The following is a 19,901-nucleotide window of genomic DNA, read 5'->3' as shown; positions in this document are numbered from 1 at the left end:
AATTAAATCAATAAGCAAATTAAAACCACCAGGTGAAAGGTTATTAGGGAACAGGACAGTCCCATGTCTCAAAGCATGAACCTACAGCTGACTTGTTATTAAAAAAAGGAAAAAGGGCTTTGCAATGAAGTGATCTAACAGATGTACCCTTAATACAAGTGATCTACATCACGACCAAGCTCTGCATCACCAATAATACCACAAACTGTTATCACTGTGCCTCCTGACATGAAAAGCATACATGTAGTAGTCCTACCAAAAATGCTTAACCTGAAACTAACCAAGAAAAAAAGACAAAATTAGGTTGTGAAACATTCTACAAGACAACTGGCGTAGACTCCTAATAATGTTAATGTCATAAAAGACCAAGAAACTAATAAACAAACAAAAGGGGGGGGGGGACTGCTCTAGTTTAAAGGAGACTAAAGAGACACAACAAACTCAATGTATGGTCCTTGGCTGGATCCCGGATTAGGGGACAAAAGTTATTAAAGTACATTTGGGGAAGAATTAGAAAAATTTGGAAAAACAGAGTGTATATTATGTTATTATTATTGTATAATGTTAGCTTTCTAGAATGTGATACAGTACTGTGGTCTTATGCAAAATGACATCCTCATTCTTCGGAGACATATGCTGAAGTATTTAGGGTGAGATGTCACAGGAAGTCTGCCATTTAATAGTACTTTCCAATCATTTAAGAAAAAGCATTGCGAGCACAAATATTGCAAAAAACAAAACCAAAGCACCGAGAAAGCATGTCTAGAATACATCCAAAGGCAATGCTTTTCTTTTCAATGTTCATCATTTGGATCAGCTCAATTTTTAAATGAAAATACTGTCAATCAAAAAACATTTTATTTTGGGTCCTAACCCTGCCCTTTGGAAATAATGGCTTTCTAAAGTTCAAATAAATAGAAAACTTGTATAAGTTGATTTGCTCTTCATTCTCGGCTCTAACACTTCAAGGGATACAAGTATTCTTCATAATCTCAGAGAACAGTTCTGAGTAAAACGGAATCCGTATGAAGAGGGGTAGCATGAGTAATTAAAATGCAAAGATAAAACAACTTTTTAAAGCATATAAATCTGGAAGAATAAAGAAATAAACTGAACTTTCCAGTATTTCTCTTTAATTCCAGTTATGCCATTTGGGGTATAAATTTTTTAAGCAAACAAAACAAATTATATTTTAAAAAACTTTTTCTTTGATCTAGTGTTATATGAAAAAAGGCAGGCCCTGAGTGGCCTAGTTAATTGGAGTGCTATCCTGTACACGAAAAGGCTGTGGGTTCGATTCCTGGTCAGGGCATGTGTGGGAGGCAGCCAGTCATGTTTCTCTCTCACACTGACGTTTCTCTCTCTCTCCTTTCCTCTAAAACTACCTTGAAAAAAGAAAGAAAAAAGACAGTAAAAACAAATGATTCCTAAAAACCTGTGAAACACACATACTTCTTTAGAAGTCCCCCCCCCCTTTTTTTTTCATAAGAGAGCCTTTTCTTTTTTCTAACCTAGGTTTATTCTGGATTTCAAATCACTATGTAGCTACGGATATTAATCTATAATAAAACTTGCTGTTCTGAACTGCCAAAGGGGAGAAATTGCAACCCAGTACAGCAGAGAGGAACGCGCAGTTCCTTCTGTTATGGACATGCCAGATAAGCACATACTCTCCAATGTGCCAGTCAGCAAACACCTGAGATGTAACAGAAAAATGAGAATACGCTTAAAATTTCATCAACAGTATACTGAAAGCATCAGTTAACATAATTAAATTGTCATATCCTCCCAAATGAAAAGTCACTTTAAAGCTTTATCCATTAATTTCCCGTGTATATTATTTACTATATTGCTCTCTTTGTTAAAATATCAGTCGGCATCTTGTACTATACTGTCCTCACAGGAGAGTTTTCACAAAAAAAAAGAATACAGGAACTGGCTACTTTGTTAGAAGCACAGAAAGTCACAGCACCATTCTAAGTACCACAGATGTCTGGGCCATAAAGCCTTTCAGCCTCCTACAACTAAAACACAAAAGAAAGAAAGAGAACACAAGAAGGAGGTATACCTAGTGCTTGGGAGTGAATGCAATACAAGTGCATCCTAATTTTGAAAATATCCATGTAAGGATGAACTGGAAGGCCCTCATTTACTTTTTTTTTTTTTTTAAATATATTTTATTGATATTTCACAGAGAGGAAGGGAGAGGGATAGAGAGCCAGAAACATCGATGAGAGAGAAACATCGATCAGCTGCCTCCTGCACACCTCCCACCGAGGATGTGCCCGCAACCAAGGTACATGCCCTTGACCGGAATCGAACCCGGGACCCCTCAGTCCGCAGGCCGACGCTCTATCCATTGAGCCAAACCGGTTTTGGCGGCCCTCATTTACTTTTAACACCAGACCTCTCTCAACCATTTAAGTCCAGTAACACAGTAGTGGCAGTCAGGAGTTATCTATTTGTAGACAAGACATATGTACACAAAAGAGATAAGTATGCACGCAGAGGTAACTAGATCAAATATAAAGACAGAGAATCCAACTATATAAAACTGCACACTATTTATATTTACCTACTTTCCTCCACATTGGGGTGGGAATGAGGAGACGAACAATCCTCCTATACATGCTCATCTTTTTTCTCCTTTAAAAAAGAAACCTTTGAGAAGATATACAAATAGCCAATAAGCACATGAAAAGACACTCAAAATCATTAGTTATAAGGAAAATGCACATCAAAATCACCATGAGATACCATACCCATTAGCATGGATATTGCCAAAGAAGGGAAAATGACAGGTGCTGGTGAGGATGTAGAGAAATTGGAAGCCTTATGCTGGTGAAAATATCAATGGCACAGCCTCCGTGGAAAAATTTGGTGGTCCCTCAAAATGTCAAACATAGAATTACCACATAATCCATCTATTGCACTCCTAGGTATATACCCAAAAGAAGTGAAAGCAGTCCTGGCTTGGTGGCTCAGTTGGTTGGAGCGTTGTCCTGTACACCAAAAAGGTTGTGGGTTTGGTCCCTGGCTGTGGCAGTTAAGATACGAGATGCAACCAATGGATGTCTGTCTGTCTCCCGCCCCGCTTCTTCTCTCTAAGAAGTCAATAGCATATCCTCAGGTGAAGATTAAAAAAAGAAGAAGAAGAAGAAAAAGAATCGGGTAGCCAACTCAGGGGGAAAGAACACTATAGGAAGGAGACATTAGAGTTGAAAGTTGAAAGATAAGGGGGCATTCACTTACTCATTCAGCAAATATCTACTGAGCATCAACTATGTGTCAGGTAGTATTCTAGGCAATGGAGATGCAGTGTAAACAACAAAACAATTTCTATTTCCATGGAACTTACTTAATTTTTTTAAGAGTGAAGACAGTAGGAGTGACTCTCTACTACTTGTTCATGTTTTTGATTAAAACAATTAATTTCTACCTGTGTCACAGGGGTATTAACTTGGGTTGATTCACTAGGGCCAAACAGTTTGATTCCAAGTCTGATGATGATTTCTAAGAACAAGCCAGCAAGGTAACATATGACAAAGGTCTGTAGACTGTATATACTCGCGAGCCACATGCGGCTCTTTGGCCCCTTGAGTGTGGCTCTTCCACAAAATACCACGTGCGGGCGCGCAGTGCAACTGAAACTTCGTGGCTCATGCGCAGAAGTCGGTTTTTGGCCTGGGCGAGTCTATTTTGAAGAAGTGGCGTTAGAAGAAGTGGGGGTGTCAGTCGCATGTGGCTCCGCGAGCCGCGGTTTGCCAACCACTGTACTAGGCGTACCAGTTAATAATGTGGATTTTTTTCAATAGATGGAGTTACACATATGTTGATATATATGCGATTTTGTTGTATTGACAGAAAGCTTCAAAACTTCATATGTCAAATTTGCTGAAGGTGTTAACATCATATTTTTACACTTAAAAATGTCAAATTTCGTGCCAAAAAAGAGCATTTGCAAGAAGTTATAATTCATTACTTTATTTCGAAGAAAAACGCTGCTGAATACTTTGGGAAGCTTATGGTGAACATGCTCCATCTCAAGATACTTGTGAATGCTGCTTTAAACACTTTAAAGGTGATGATTTTCATGTGAAAGACAAAGAACGCCAGGTCAACCGAAAAAGTTTGAAGACCAACAATTACAAGCATATTGGATGAAGATGTCAAGCTAAAAAACAACTTGCAGAAAGGTTAAACGTTGTTCAGCAAACAATTTCCAATCGTTTACAAGCAATGGGAAAGATTTTAAAGGAAGGAAAATGGGTGCCACATCAACTGAACAAAAGACAAATGGAAAACCAACAAGTCATCAGTAAAATGTTGCTTCAATGGCACAAAAGAAAGTTGGGTCTCTGAATGGTTTTTCCTCAAAACAAGAAAAGTTCTATTAGGACGGTATCCACAAATTACCTGAAAGATGGGGAAATGTGTAGCTAGCGATGAACATTACTTTGAATAAAGCACTTTTGATGTTTCTCTTGAAATTATCGTGTTTTCTCTGATTACAAAATCTGCATTATTAACTGGTACACCTGGTATAGGTAGAGAATGTATCCCATTCATTTTTGTACCCCCACAACCTAGTGTAAATGAATGACATACAACAGACACTCAATAAACAATGGAATGAATTGTGATTTTCAAAAGCAGTCAATATAAAGATGGCAAAATGCCAGGCACTATGAGCAATCAGTGCTACAATATCATATTACCAGTGGACTATATTCCTTCTCTAAATCTACTCTGAAAAATCTAATCTGGAGAATTACACAGTACCTGAATGTTCAACTATAAAAATAATATTGTTCTAATCAGGAGTGGTAACTAAGAAACCCTCGCACAGTTAATGTATCTCAGAAGTGCACTAAAAGTACATGTCTGTGCATACATACACATAGCAGATTTATCTTATTATTTCAGTTTGGCATTAACATGGGCAGTCAAGAACAGAGGACCACACCTAGCTATCAATCCCTGAACACAGCAGTCCCCCCTTAAACATAGTATTGCTTTCTATGGTATGCTACCCACGGTCAACTGTGATCTAAAAATAGTAAATGGAAAATTTCAGAAACAAATAATTCATAGGTTTTAAATTTCACACCGTTTTGAGTAATGTGATGAAATTTCCCATAATCCTGCTTCATCCAGCCTGGGAACTGAATCTTCCCTTTGTACAGCATGTCCACATTGTATATGCTTCCCATTTGTTACTTAGTAGCCATCTCTGTTATCAGATTGACTGCCTTGGTATCACAGTCCCTGTGTTCAAATACGCTTCTTTTACTTAATAATGGCCCCAAAGCACAATTCAGCAATGCTGGCAATTCGGATATGCCAAAGAGAAGTCGTAAAGTGCTTCCTTTAAGTGAAAAGGTTTGAGAGAGAGACCACATTCACATAGCTTTCTTTTTTTTTTTTACGTCAGATGGATAATGTGCCAAAGTTGTACATCTCACACAAAACACCCAATCATAATGCTTATGAACTACAAAAAGATCACATTCACATAACTTTTATCACAGTATATTGTTATAATTATTCTATTTTATTATTACTGTTGTTAATCTCTTATTGTGCCTAATTTACAAATTAAATGTTATCATAGGTATATATGAATAGGAAAAAACATAAGTCTACTAGTATGCAGGGTTTGGTACTATTTGTAGTTTCAGGCATTATACATTAACTAGCAACTGGAGGAAGAGATGGTTCAGAGAGCTGGAATGCAGAAGAAACTAACTTAGCATAAAGATTCCATATAACATTGCATCCTCTTATAATATTGTCTCATTAAAGCACTGTAATATAAATTAAGCAAATTTAAAATATGGCTTCACTATGTTTCCCAAGCTCCATTATGTCTAAGACAGTGGTCGGCAAACTCATTAGTCAACAGAGCCAAATATCAACAGTACAACGATTGAAATTTCTTTTAAGAGCCAAATTTTTAAAACTTAAACTATATAGGTAGGTTATTAACTTATTTAGGGTACTCCTAAGCTGGCCTTTGCTAAAAACTCAAGGGGCCAAAGAGCCGCATGTGGCTCCCGAGCCGCAGTTTGCCGACCACTGGTCTAAGAGAAAAACTGTACAAGAACATCATTTTGGGTCTGTAAACAAACCCTTAGCCACTTAAATCCCTATCATAGAAGTAAGTATAAAGGACAGAAGGAGGACTGGGACTGAGGAGAGAGGAAGAGAGTGCTGTTCTCATGCTTGGTGACCAGAGCCTCTGTCTGAGAAACAGTGGGTGTTCCATTATAGGAGAGACTTAGAATTTGGGGAGAAGTCTAGGGACAAGTGAAATCTATTCAGCTATAACAGATTCTAGGCAGGAAGAAATAAAGAAATTTATTTTATATGTTTCCTACCATCTCTCAAACTCCTCCAATTTCATTTGGTACCTTCCGCTGTATGAAAATCTAGTTAACTGACCAGTGAAGTTTGTTAACGTGACTGACTCCACCTATTTCAGGTCAGGCTCTTAGGGCCTGCAAAGGTGACAAGTTAATCTTATAAATTAATTCTATCAGCTAGAAAAAGATTCGTCTATCTCACTAAGTAAACACCCTCTTGAAGTGACTCATATATTCCACAGTTCCAGAACAAATTTCTAATTAAAGGGTGTATGTGGTAGAACACTAAAACATGCCTGAATATAAACTCAGATCTATTAGTAACTAGCTATGGAATCTTTGACCCTCGTTCAGTTTCTCCAACTGTATATTTCAGGGGGTAGGCTAGAATGATATTTAAGGTTTATTCCAATGCTAATATTTTCTATTTAGAATTACTTTTAAATTAGTAAATACATGTTTTACTTTATGGGAAAATGAGGTTTGAAATGTAGAAGGGAAAACAACTCTCAAGGAATGGAAAAAGTTATTTTGGTATTAAAGAGTTTACTTTCCATTGCAACCCTTTGGCAAACATTACTAATTCTGAGCTTTACCCCCCTTAGATATTATACTGGTTTTCTATAGCTGCCATAACAAATTACCACACACTTAATGGCCTTTATAATACAGATTTAATGTCTTACACGTCTGGAGGTCAGAAGTCAGAAATGGACCTCACTGGGCTAAGAGCAAGGTGAGGCCTTGAGAGAGAATCCATTTCCTTTCCTTTCCCAGATTCCAGAGGCCACCCAAATTCCTCATGGCCCTATTTCTCCATTTTCAAAGCCAGCAATATTGCACCTCACTGAACATTCTTCTATAGTCACATCTCCCTCTGAACACAGCTGGGAAAGTTTATCTAGTTTCTAAAGAATCTATGTGATGACAGCCCAGACTCCAAGATGGCGTCAGTCGTACCAGTGAAGAAGAAACTCACAGATGTCAAATTAGGGGAGCTACCAGGCTGATACTGATGTGGGATTTCACCCCTAACTACATTGCTGGAGAGTTTCAGGAGCTTTTTAAAGAGGTTACTACCAATATCACAACAAGTATGTCAATGTGAAGAAAGGAAGCAACTTCCATGTTTTTCAGCTACTGCCATTCTTACAAGGAAGGAACTCAAACACCAGGGAGACGCAAGTACCACTGAAGAGGGCCCAGTGTGGACTCCACAATGACCATACACTTTGCCAATGACCTCTTAATCCTTTCATATCCTAATTAACACCTAGTAAAAGATGACCTGCACTGGGGGGAAAAAAGAGTCTCTTTGTGATTATATCAGGCCCATCTGGATAATTCAGAATAATCTCATCTCAAAATCTTTAACCTTAATTACAACTGCAAAGCCCCCTCTTCTCTGTAACTAAACTATTAAAAAATTGCAGTGATTAGGATGTAGACATCTTTGAGGAGCCATTATTCTACCTACTGTAGATACCTAGTCATCCAATCAAGGTCATAAGAATTTCTCCCAAGCCTAGAATTCTGTTGACTTACTCCGTTTTATACTTAGGGCTCTACAACATTCTTTGCTTTCTCTCCCTTTATTTATTTACTAGGGGCCCGGTGCACAAAATTTGTGCACGGGGCGGGGGGGGGGGGGGGAGCAGGGGAGGGAGTGAGGGTTCCCTCAGCCCAGCCTGCCCCCTCTCACAGACTGGGAGCCCTCAGGGCCTGGGAGCCCTCTGCGGGAGGCAACCAGGCTGATCAGGGGAAGGCGCCAGCCCCATCACCCTGCTGCTGCAGCCACTGGCGGCCGCTGCAGCAGCTAATGTGTTTTCATCAACATGGACTCCGGTCTCTTAACCATGAAAAAATGACAACTTTCTTTAGGCATTTTCAAGATGTGTCTTTCATAGGATATGACATTTCTTTCTTTCTTTTTTATCCTCACCTGAGGATATGTTTCCATTGATTTTTAGAGAGTGTGGAAGAGAGAGGGAGAGACAGAGAGAAACATCAATGTGAGAGAGACACTTTAATTAGTTGACTCCTGCATGAGCCCTCACCTGGGCCCCAGCCAGGGAGGAGCCCTATAACCTAGGTACATGCCCTTGATCAGAATCGAACCCGGACCCTGTGGTCAGCAGGCCGAGGCTCTATCCACTAAGTCAAACCGGCTAGGGCAGGATATGACATTTCTTAGCCCCTCCAGCATCAGGCCTTCGTTTTTTCCTCCAGGAGTGTGGTGGAAAAACCCTAGATCACCTTCTTGGATTCTTATAACCCAAGTTACCAAGAACACTGCAAGTGGCAACAGACAGGGAGCTTAGCCAATGAGCGGTCAGAAAAGGTGTTTATGCTCGAACTGGTTTGGCTCAGTGGATAGAGCGTCGGACTGCAGATTGAAGGGTCCCAGGTTTGATTCCTGTTAAGGGCATGTACCTTGGTTGGGGACACATCCCCAGTGGGGAGTGTGCAAGAGGCAGCTGATCGATGTTTCTCTCTCATTGATGTTTCTGACTGTCTATCCCTCTCCCCTCCTCTCTGTAAAAAAATCAATAAAATATATACTTTTTTAAAAAGAAAAGAAGCCCTAACCAGTTTGGCTCAGTGGATAGAGCGTCGACCTGCAGACTCAAGGGTCCCGGGTTCGATTCTGGTCAGGGACATGTACCTTGGTTGCGGGCACATCCCCAGTGGGGGGTGTGCAGAAGGCAGCTGACTGATGTTTCTCTCTCATCGATGTTTCTGGCTCTCTCTCCCTCTCCCTTTCTCTCTGCAAAAAATCAATAAAATATATTAAAAAATAATTTAAAAAAAGAAAAGAAAAGGTGTTTCCTCTGTAGCTCATGCACAGAGGATCCCCTGTGCTGTGTCCACTGGGCTAGGGGCATGTCCCCGCCGCCCGGACAGGGCACACTCCCAAGACTGACAGCCAGCCCTGCATTGTGGGCGCCAGGCTTGGGGGCGTGTGGAGATCCCGGGCCATGCATGCAGCGGCTGCCGGGTCTCCACACGCCCCCCAGGGGGGGCTTGGCGCCTGCGCCCGTAGGCCCGGAGTGGCCGGGGGCATTCTGGTACAGGCTAAGAGCGACCTGGGTCTCGAGGATGTTCCCGGGACCCAGGCCGCCCAGCACCTGCATATGCAAATTAACCCTCCATCTTTGTCGGGTTAATCTGCATACTCACTCCTGGTTAGCTGGTGAGCATAGCGAAGGTACGGTCAATTTACATGTTTCTCTTTTATTATATAGAACTAGAGGCCCGATGCACGAAATTCATGCAAGAGTAGGCCTTCCTTCCCCCAGCTGCCGGCACTGGCTTCCCTCTGGCCCCCGGGACCCAGGCTTCCTTCCAGTTGCCAACAGGCACCCAGGACCTTGACTTCCCTTGCAGCCCCAGCTTCGTCTGGAAGGTCGTCCAGAAGGATGTCCAGTCTAATTAGCATATTATGCTTTTATTATTATAGATCATCCAGTTGGGTAACAGCATTCTAACCTACAGTAAAATTATATCTTACATTTGGTATTTATCATTCTGAAAATTCCCTCAAGACTTTCAGAAAGCCCACATTGGAACATTCATTTAGTTTCTCAATCCTATCTAATAAAGAGGGAATATGCAAATTGACCATCACAAAGATGGCGGCACCCACAGGGGAGGTGGGGTTTCCGTAACATAAGATGGCTACACCCACAGTGGAGGCTGAGTTCCCGTAATGAGCCTTAAGGAGCAATCAGCAGGGACCTGAGGCTGTGTAGCGCTGGGCCCGGGCAGGGGATCTGAGCCTGCGCCCCCCCACCCCGTGGGGCTTGACAGGAGACCTCAGGCCACACCCCCCAACCCGGTGTCACGCCAGGGCACCTCAGGTCACAACCCCAGCCCGGCAGGGCTTGACAGGGGACCTCAGGCCACGTCCCCCACCTCAGCGTCAGGCCGGGGTACCTGAGGCCGTGCCCCTGCCTCAGTGCCAGGCCGGGGAACCTGAGGCCACGCCCCCCGCCTCAGTGCCAGGCCGGGGTACCTGAGGCCGTGCCCTCCGCTTGGCGAGGCTTGACAGGGGACCTCAAGGTGCACTCTGTACCCCGGTGCTAGGCCGGGGTACCTGAGGGTGTGCTGGGGGACCTGAGGCTGTGCCCTCCCTGCAGCAGGGCTTGATGGGGGTGGACAGCCGGGTCTGGATCTTGCCCAATGGGAGTGGGGTTGGCTGGGTCTGGGTCTCGCGTGATTTTGAGGCACTACGGGTGGGCAGGGACTTGACTCTGGGTCCCATGGCGCGCCCCAGACTCTGACAGGAGGAAGATTTTCATATACATTTTACTAATTTTCTTTCATATCTGACACTTCTATTATAGAGAAAGGGCAAATTGCAATACTAAAATATTTCCTCTAATTAATCTCCTTTTAATGTGCACGAATTTCGTGCACCGGGCCACTAGTCTATAATAATAAAAGCATAATATGCTCATTAAACCAGATGTCCTTCTGGAAGAAGCCAGGGCTGCGAGGGAAGCCCAGGTCCTGGATGCCTGCTGGCGGTCACAGGGAAGCCCAGGTCCCAGGTGCCAGAGGGAAGCCGGTGCTGGCAGCCGGGCGAAGGAAGGCCTACTCTTGCACAAATTTCATGCATCAGGCCTCTAGTTTTGTAATAAGCTCAAATTTTAGATAAACTTGGTATACACAATACATGTTTTCCTACCTCATAAAATTTAATCACTGGAAAAGTATTTAAAAAATTATTCTGAGTCCCTTACATAATTCCAAAATTTGAACAGCATGTTATAAATGTTGAACACACATGAATATTTTTATAGATTTAGTCGCTTATCTTAATATATAAAAACCCTGGGTCATAACGACCAGTAACAACCAAGACTCGACCAACCAGAAGTCAGTCCTGCAGTCAGCACTGGTTTGCCATGGCAACCCAGTGCTGACTGCTTCCACTGCAGGTGTGGTGCCTCAGCACTGACTGCTGAGGGGGCTGTGAATTAGAGCCAGAGAAAGGCCTGAAGAGAGAACCAGGGACTTATCTGTTGCCACTGTGGCAGCTTTTGATTAGCACTTGCTTCTTTCTTTCTCTCCCAGTCTGGCCAGTAGCCGCACCTCCATTTCTCTCCAGGCCTCCACCCGGGCTGATCAGCCCCGCCTTTCTGATCAGGCCCCATTGATAGGCCCAGAGATGCTAACTGGCATAGGAACTAACCAATCAGAACCAAATGTGGGTGCTGTGAAGAACCAATGGCTGCCTAGGAAGCAGAGCTTTTGACACTGATTGGCATTGAAACCGACCAATCAGAACCAAATCTGGGTGCTGTGGGGAGCTAATGGCTGCCTAGAAGGCGGAGCTTTTGACGCTGACTGGCATAAAAACCAACCAATCAGAACCAAATTGGCCAGCAGAGGAGGGCAGTTGGAGGCGAGATCAGGCTGGCACGGGAGGGCCATTGGGGGCAACCAGGCTGGCAGGGGAGGGCAGTTAGGGGCGATCAGGCAGGCAGGCAGGTGAGCAGTTAGGAGCCAGCGGTCCCAGATTGCGAGAGGGATGTCCTCAATTGGAGAGGGTGTAGGCTGGGCTGAGGAAACCCCTCCTCCGTGCACGAATTTCATGCACCAGGCCTCTAGTACTTAACATAATCAACTATACATCAAGTATACAATTTGGTAAGTTTTGACACATGTATATATATATATCCATAAAGCCATCACTATTAAGAACATATTTGTTACCCACAAAAGTTTCCTATGTCCCTTTATAATTCATTCCTCACCAGCTCATATTTCCAAGCAATCACTGATCTGCTTTCTGAATAGCTGTATTTTACAGAATTTCATATAAAGGAATCACGTGTTTTTCCCTGTGACTCCTCTCTTATGGTAAATTATATTGAAAATCAAATACATTGTTGGGTGTTCATTCCTTTTTACTGTTGAGTACTGTTCCATTGCATGAAGATAGTGCCAAGTTTGCCTATTGATGCACATTTTGAATATTTACCTATTGATGCATTTGTTTTCAATTTCTGTCTATTACAAATAAAACTGCTGTGAATATTAAGATACAAATCTTTATGTGGTCCTATACATCTATTTATCTTGAATAAATGCCTAGGAGTGAAATGGCTAAGTCACAGGGTAGGTGTACATTTTGAGTCTTTAAGAAAGTACCAAACTGTTTTCCAAAGTGGTTGTACCATTGTGCATTCTCACTAGAAGTGTAGGAGTTTCCGTTGCTCCTCATCCTCACCAGCACTTGGTACTGTAAGCCTTTTGAACCAAAGACATTCTAACATGTATGTAGTGGTATCATTGTGGTTTTAAACTGCATTTCCCTAATGACAAATGATGTTGATCATCTTTTCATGTACTTATTTGCCATCCATATAGCTTCTTTGATGAAGGGTCTATTCAAATCTTTTGCTATTTTTTATTGGGCTTTTTTCTTTTTTCTTAAATATATCTTTATTGATTTTGGACAGGAAGGAAGAGGGAGATAGAGATAGAAACATCAATGATGAGAATCATTGATCGGCTGCCTCCTGCACACCCCACACAAGGGATCAAGCCCACAACTTGGGCATATGTCCAAACTAGGAATCAAACAGTGACCTCCTGGTTCATAGGTCAACGCTCAACCACTGAGCCATGCCAGCCGGGCACTAGGTGGTTTTTTTTATTACTGCTTTTTCAGATGTCCTTATATATCCTGAGTAGAAACATTTGAGAATATTTTCTCCCATTCTATGGCTTATCCTTTTAGTCTCTTAAAGGTGGCTTTCAAAGACATATTGCTAATATTGATATAGCCCAATTTAATTTTTTTCTTTTCCAAATCATGTTTTTGGTGTTATACTTTAAAAATTTTTACCAAACCCAAAGTCACAAATATTTTCTATAGAAATTTTATAGATTTGAGTTTTACATTTAGATCTATGATCAATTTTGAATTAACTTTTATATATGATGCCAAGGTATAGATTAAGGTATGAATTTATAGGGTTGTTTTTTTTTTTGTAATGAATATCAAATTGTTCTACCACTATTTGTTGAAAAGACTTTTTCCCACTTAATTGTCATGTCACCATACTCAAAATTAATTGACCATATTTATTTCTGGATTCTTCTGTTCCATGGATATATGTTTATCTTTATACCAATACCAATGTTTTGATTATCGTATATATAATAAGTTTTAGAAATCAGATACTGTTAAGTCCTCTCTGTTCTTAATCAAAACTGTTTTGGCTGTTCCAGGTTCTTTGCATTTCCATAGAGATTTTAAAACCAGCTTGCAGCTTTCTACAAATAGCCAGCTGGGATTTTGACTAGGATTGTATGGAATCTGTATCTTTAGAGCAGCGGTCGCCAACCTTTCGGACCTCGTGGACCACTGGTTGGCAACTGCTACTTTAGAGAAAATTGACAAAAATGAGTCTTCCAATCCTTGAACACATATCTCTTCATTCAGGTTTTTCTTAATTTCTCCAAGTAATATATATATTTTTTAATATATTTTATTGATATTTTACAGAGAGAGGAAGGGAGAGGGATAGAGAGCTAGAAACATCGATGAGAGAGAAACATCGATCAGCTGCCTCCTGCACACCTCCCACTGGGGATGTGCCCGCAACCAAGGTACATGCCCTTGACCAGAATCGAACCCAGGACCCTTCAGTCTGCAGGCCGACGCTCTATCCACTGAGCCAAACCGGTTTCGGCTCTCTAAGTAATATTTTATAGCTTCCTCTGTATAATTCTTACATGTTTTATGAATGTATCCTTAGGTATTGAATATTTTTATTTTGTTCATTTGATAGTATATAGAAATGTAGTAAGTACTTCCACTGCGGCAGCCATCGAGCAGCAACCAATGGCTCTGCGCTACCCCATGGCCATGGGCCTCAACAAGGGCCACTAGGTGACCAGTAACGTGAGCAAGCTGAGGCACAGTCACTGCCATGGGTGCCTCACCAAGCACACCAAGTTCATGCAGGACATGATCCGAGAGGTGTGCGGCTTTGCCTCCTATGAGCAGCAAACCACAGAACTGCTCAAGGTCTCTTAATGACAAGAGGGCCCTAAAATTCATCAAGCAAACGGTGGTGATACACATCTATGTCAAGGGAAAGAGAGAAGAGCTGAGCAATGTCCTTGCAATCATGAGGAAGACAGCAAGCAAGAAGAACTGAGCCCCATCCCCTGGTAATAAAATCTGTCCACAAAAGAAAAAGGAAATATAATTGACTCTTCTACATTGATATTGTATCCTGCAACTTTGCTAAGTGCACTTAATTGTTCTAGTAGCTTTTTAGAAGTAATTATAGGTAATCACATCATCTGTGAATAAAGAGTTTTACTTCTTCCCTTCCAATCAGGATGCCTTTTACTTATTTTTCTTATCTGACTGCACTGGCTAGAAACTCCAGTACAATACTGATTAGAAGTGGTGACAGGCAGACATCTTCCCTTGTTCCTGATCTTAGACAAAAGGTTTCAGTTTTTCAACATTAAATATGATTTCAGATATTGGATTTTCATAATATTCTTTATTGGGATGAAGAAGTTCCCTTCTACTTCTAATTTGTTGAAACTTTTCGTCAGCAAAGAAAGTTGGATTTTGTTAAATGCTTTTTCTGCACTTATTAAGTAGATTACTAGGTGTACCGGATAATGTGGATTTTTTTCAGTAGATGGAGTTACACATATGTTGATATATATGCGATCTGATATGTATGCTATTTTGTTGTAGTGACAGAAAGCTTCAAAACTTCGTATGTCAAATTTACTGAAGGTGTTAACATCACAGATATTTTTACACTTAAAAATGTCGAATTTCATGACAAAAAAGCATTTGTGGGAAGTTATAATTCATTACTTTATTTCGAAGAAAAGTACTGCTGAAAACTTCGGGAAGCTTATGGTGAACATGCTCCACCTCAAGATACTTGTGAACGCTGCTTTAATCGCTTTAAAAGTGATGATTTGGATGTGAAAGACAAAGAACGTCCAGGTCAACCGAAAAAGTTTGAAGACCAACAATTACAAGCATATTGGATGAAGATGTCAAACTAAAGACAACTTGCAGAAAGATTAAACGTTGCTCAGCAAACAATTTCCAATCATTTACAGACAATGGGAAAGATTTTAAAGGAAGGAAAATGGGTGCCACATCAACTGAACAAGACAAATGGAAAACCGAAAAGTTATCGGTAAAATGTTGCTTCAACGGCACAAAAGAAAGTCTTTTTTGCATCGAATTGTGACTGGCGATGAAAAGTGGATTTTGAGAATCCCAAATGCACAAAATCATGGGTTGATCCAGGTCAGGTCAACCATCAACAGCAACTGCCAGGCCAAATCGCTTCGGAAAGACGACAATGTTCTGCATTTGGTGGGATCAGGAAGGTGTGGTGTATTATGAGCTTCTAAAACCAGGTGAAACCGTTAATACTGATCGATACCGACAACAAATAATCAATTTGAACCACGCTTTCATTATGAAACAACCAGAATGTGCCAGAAGACATGGCAAAGTAATTTTGCTTCATGATGATGCACCATCACACACTTCAAAGCCAGTTAAAGACACGTTAAAAGATCCTGCCTGGGAAGTATTAACCTACGCGATGTATTCACCAGACCTTGCTCCTTCAGATTACCCCTTGTTCCGATCGATGGCATATGCACTTTCTGAGCAGCACTTCAAAACGTACGAAGAAGTGGAAAATTGGGTCTCTGAATGATTTTTCCTCAAAACAAGAAAAGTTCTATTAGGACGGTATCCACAAATTACCTGAAAGATGGGGAAATATGTAGCTAGCGATGAATATTACTTTGGATAAATCACTTTTGATGTTTCTCTTGAAATTATCATGTTTTCTTTGATTATAAAATCCACATTATTAACCCGTACACCTAGTAGGTTGTTTCTTCTCAAGTAAGCTTTGTTATTTTGTGTCTTTTAAGGAATTTGCCCATTTCATCTAAGTATCTAATGCATTGGCATAAATTAACTCATATAATTCTCTTAGCCTTTTAATAACTTGAATCTACAGTTTAACCAACTGCATTAATTCCTGATATTGGTAATTTGTGTCTTCCCTTTTTCCTAATCCAGCAGGCTATTTAGGCTTATCAGTTTTATTGGTCTTCTCAAAAAGCCAGCTTTTGATTTCATTGATTTTCTCTACTATTTCCTGTTTTCTATTTCAATGGTTTTGGCTTTTTAACTCATTTTTTTCTGCTTACTTTGGGCTAAATTGATTATTTTTTTTCTCGTTTCTTAAGGTGGAAGCTGAGGACACTAATTTGCAACCTTATTTCTCCAATTTAGTACTATAAATTTTTCTCTGAGCACTTATATTGATATATCCCACAAATTGCATGTTGTTTTCATTTTCAATAAGTACAATGTATGTTCTAAATTAATCTTTGATGTTTTTTTCTTTGATCCATGAGTTTCTTAAAAGTGTATTAGTGTCTAAATATTTAGGGGGTTTTCAGATATGTTTCTGCAATTTTTAATTTAATTTTCTTTTGGTCAGATGACATTCTTTTTATGATTTAAGTAATTTTAAATTTATTGACATTATTTTTTAGACCAGTGGTCGGCAAACTCATTAGTCAACAGAGCCAAATATCAACAGTACAACGATTGAAATTTCTTTTGAGAGCCAAATTTTTTAAACTTAAACTTCTTCTAACGCCACTTCTTCAAAATAGACTCGCCCAGGCCGTGGTATTTTGTGGAAGAGCCACACTCAAGGGGCCAAAGAGCCGCATGTGGCTCATGAGCCGCAGTTTGCCGACCACGGTTCTAGACCATAATGTGGTCCATATTAGTAAATGTTCTGTGTGCAAATGAACAGAATGTATATTCTGCTGTATTGGGTAGGATGTCATGTACATGTCAATTAGTTGACAGTGTTGCTTAAATCTAAATTACTGATTTTTTTTTTTTTTTGGTCTACTTGTTCTTTAAATTATTGAGAGGTAAGGTATTGAAATCTCCAATTATAATTGTGGATCTATTTCTCCTTTCAGTTCTATCAGTTTCTGATTCATGTATTTTGAAGCTCTGATATTAGGTACAAAAATACTTAGAGCTTTCAATTCCACTTGAATTGACCACTTTATCATTATGAAATGACTCTTTTTTTTTTTTTTAATATTTTTATTGGTTTCAGAGAGGAAGGGAGAGGGAGAGAGAGATAGAAACATCAGTGATGAAAGAGAATCATTGATTGGCTGCCTCCTGCACGTTCCCCACTGGGGATTGAGCCTGCAACCAGGGCATATGCCCTGACAGGGAATCGAACCGGTGACCTCTTGATTCCTGGGTCAACGCTCAACCGCTGAGCTACACCCGGCTGGGCATGAAATGACTCTTTATTCCTGGTAATAATCTTTGCTCTAAAACCTAATTTGCCTGAAATTAATATACTTATTCCAACTTTCTTAATTAGTACTAGGCATGGAATGTTCTTTTCCAACCTTTCACTTTTTGCCTATTTGTAACATCTTAAAAATAAGTTTATGTATGTATTTACAAATTTGTTTTTATTTCAGAGAGAGAGAAAGGAAGGGGGGGAGGGAAGGAGAGAGGGGGGAGAGAGAAAAACATTGATGGGTCACCTCCCACAATCACCCTGACCAGGGATCCATTCCGTAACCTGGGTATGTGTTCAGACTGGAAATTGAACTGGTGACCTTTCGGTGTATAGGATGACGCTCAACCCACTGAGCCACATTGGCCAGGGCAGCCTATTTGTATCTTAATATGTATAACAGGTTTCTTGTAGACAGCATACAGTTGAATCTTGCTTTTGAGTCTTGTTTTTTTTTTTACCCAATCTACTAAGCTCTGCCTTTTAACTGAGTTGCTTAGACTTTTTATAGTTAATGTGATTATTGATAGAGCATAAATCTAAAATCTTGCTATTTGTTTTCTATTTGTCACATCTGTTCTTTGTTTACTTTTTCATTTTTTTTTTTTTATCTCTGACCTTATAGTTTTTATAAAATTGGAAATTTGGGGCCATTGTGTCTTCGAAAGCTCCCCCCTTTTCAAACCTACAATTACATGTATACTAGAGGCCTGGTGCACGAAACTCGTGCACAGGGAAGGTCCCTAGACCTGACTGGTGATCAGGGCCAATTGGGGCCTTCCAGCTGCTGGCTGGGGCCTTCCTTCGTTCCATGCCACCTCCTGGTGGTCAGCGCACATCATAGAGAGCAATTGAACTCGGGATCTCCCATCGAACTCCCAAGGGGACACTTTGCATATTAGCCTTTTATATGTATAGATTAAGCCACCTGAAATTGTCTAACAGCTCATTAATACTCTATTCATTTAAAAAAAATATGTTTTTATTGATTTCAGAGAGAGGAAGGAAGAGGGAGGGATAGAAACATCAATGATGAGAATCACTGATCAGCTGCCCTCTACTGCGGATTGAGCCCGAAACCCAGGCATGTGCTCTGACTGGAAATTGAACCGTGACCTCTTGTTTCATGGGTTGATACTCAACCACTGAGTCACACCGGCCGGGCTCTATTCAGTTTTTCCTAGTCTTTATTTCCTGTCTGAGTTTATCTTGCATAGGTTGTATTGCTATGGCTTCAAGTTTACTGATCTTTTTTCCTGCACTAATTTGCTGTAAATCCCATGTAGTATATTTTTCATCTCACACATTGCAATTTTCATCTCTAGATGTTCACTTTGGGTCTTTTAACTGTATTTCATATCTATTTAACACTCTCAATCGTTCCTCTACTTTCTTGAACATATGGAAAATAGTCAAGCCTTGCCAGGATGGCTCAGTGGTTGCTATTTGTTTCCTATCGACCTTTGAACCAGATTACGGTTCAATTCCTGGTTAGGGCACATGCCTAGGGCTCGATTCCCAATGTGGGGCATGCAGGAGGCAGCCGATCAATGATTCTCTCTCATCATTGATATTTCTATCTATCTCTCTTCTCCCTCTTCCTTCCTCTCTAAAATCAATAAAAAATGTATTTTTAAAAAGAAAATAGTCAAAATTGTTTTAATGTTTTTGTTCACTAATTCTATCATCTGTGTCATGTCTGGGTCTTTTTCTATTTTTTCATTTTTTATTTTCCTCCTCATGGGTTGTATTTTTCCTGTGTCATTCCAAGTCTTATCTTTTGACCAGGGGCCAAATGTGAATTTTACCTTGGTGAGTGCTAAATATTTTCACATAAATCTAAATATTCTTTTATTCTAGGATGCAGTTAAGTTACTTGGAAACAATTTGATCCACTTTGAGGCCTGTTTTTAAGCTTTGTTAGAAGGAATCAGAGTAGTTTTTGATTTAGGGCTTCCATTTGCCCCCTTGCTGAGGCAATGCCCTTCTGAGGACTCTCCCCAATATCCTGTGACTTATGAGGTTTTTTCTCTTTGGCTGGTGGGAACATAAACTATTCTCAAACATGATAAGAATCAGGGTTTGTTCCCTCTAGTTCTTTTGGGTGGTTCTTTCTCGGCTTTGGATAGCTTCCACACAGCCCATGCACTTATGAGTC

At 40.5% G+C, this 19,901-nt stretch overlaps 1 protein-coding gene and 1 pseudogene across 15 annotated transcripts in view; one reads left to right on the top strand and one right to left on the bottom strand.

The window, feature by feature from the left end:
• Positions 1-19,901, bottom strand: part of FKBP5 (FKBP prolyl isomerase 5) — a 154,692-nt gene that overhangs the window by 69,402 nt on the left and 65,389 nt on the right. The gene's annotated exons all lie outside the window — the stretch shown is intronic.
• Positions 14,227-14,565, top strand: LOC308246573 (large ribosomal subunit protein eL36-like; annotated as a pseudogene). Its single transcript has one exon. The product of its transcript is annotated as a large ribosomal subunit protein eL36-like (transcript).

Source organism: Plecotus auritus (assembly GCF_963455305.1).
Source record: "Plecotus auritus genome assembly, chromosome: 4".
Taxonomy (NCBI): Eukaryota; Metazoa; Chordata; class Mammalia; order Chiroptera; family Vespertilionidae; genus Plecotus; species Plecotus auritus.
Note: the sequence above shows the minus strand (reverse complement) of the source record. Positions and strands in the feature narration are given on the sequence as shown.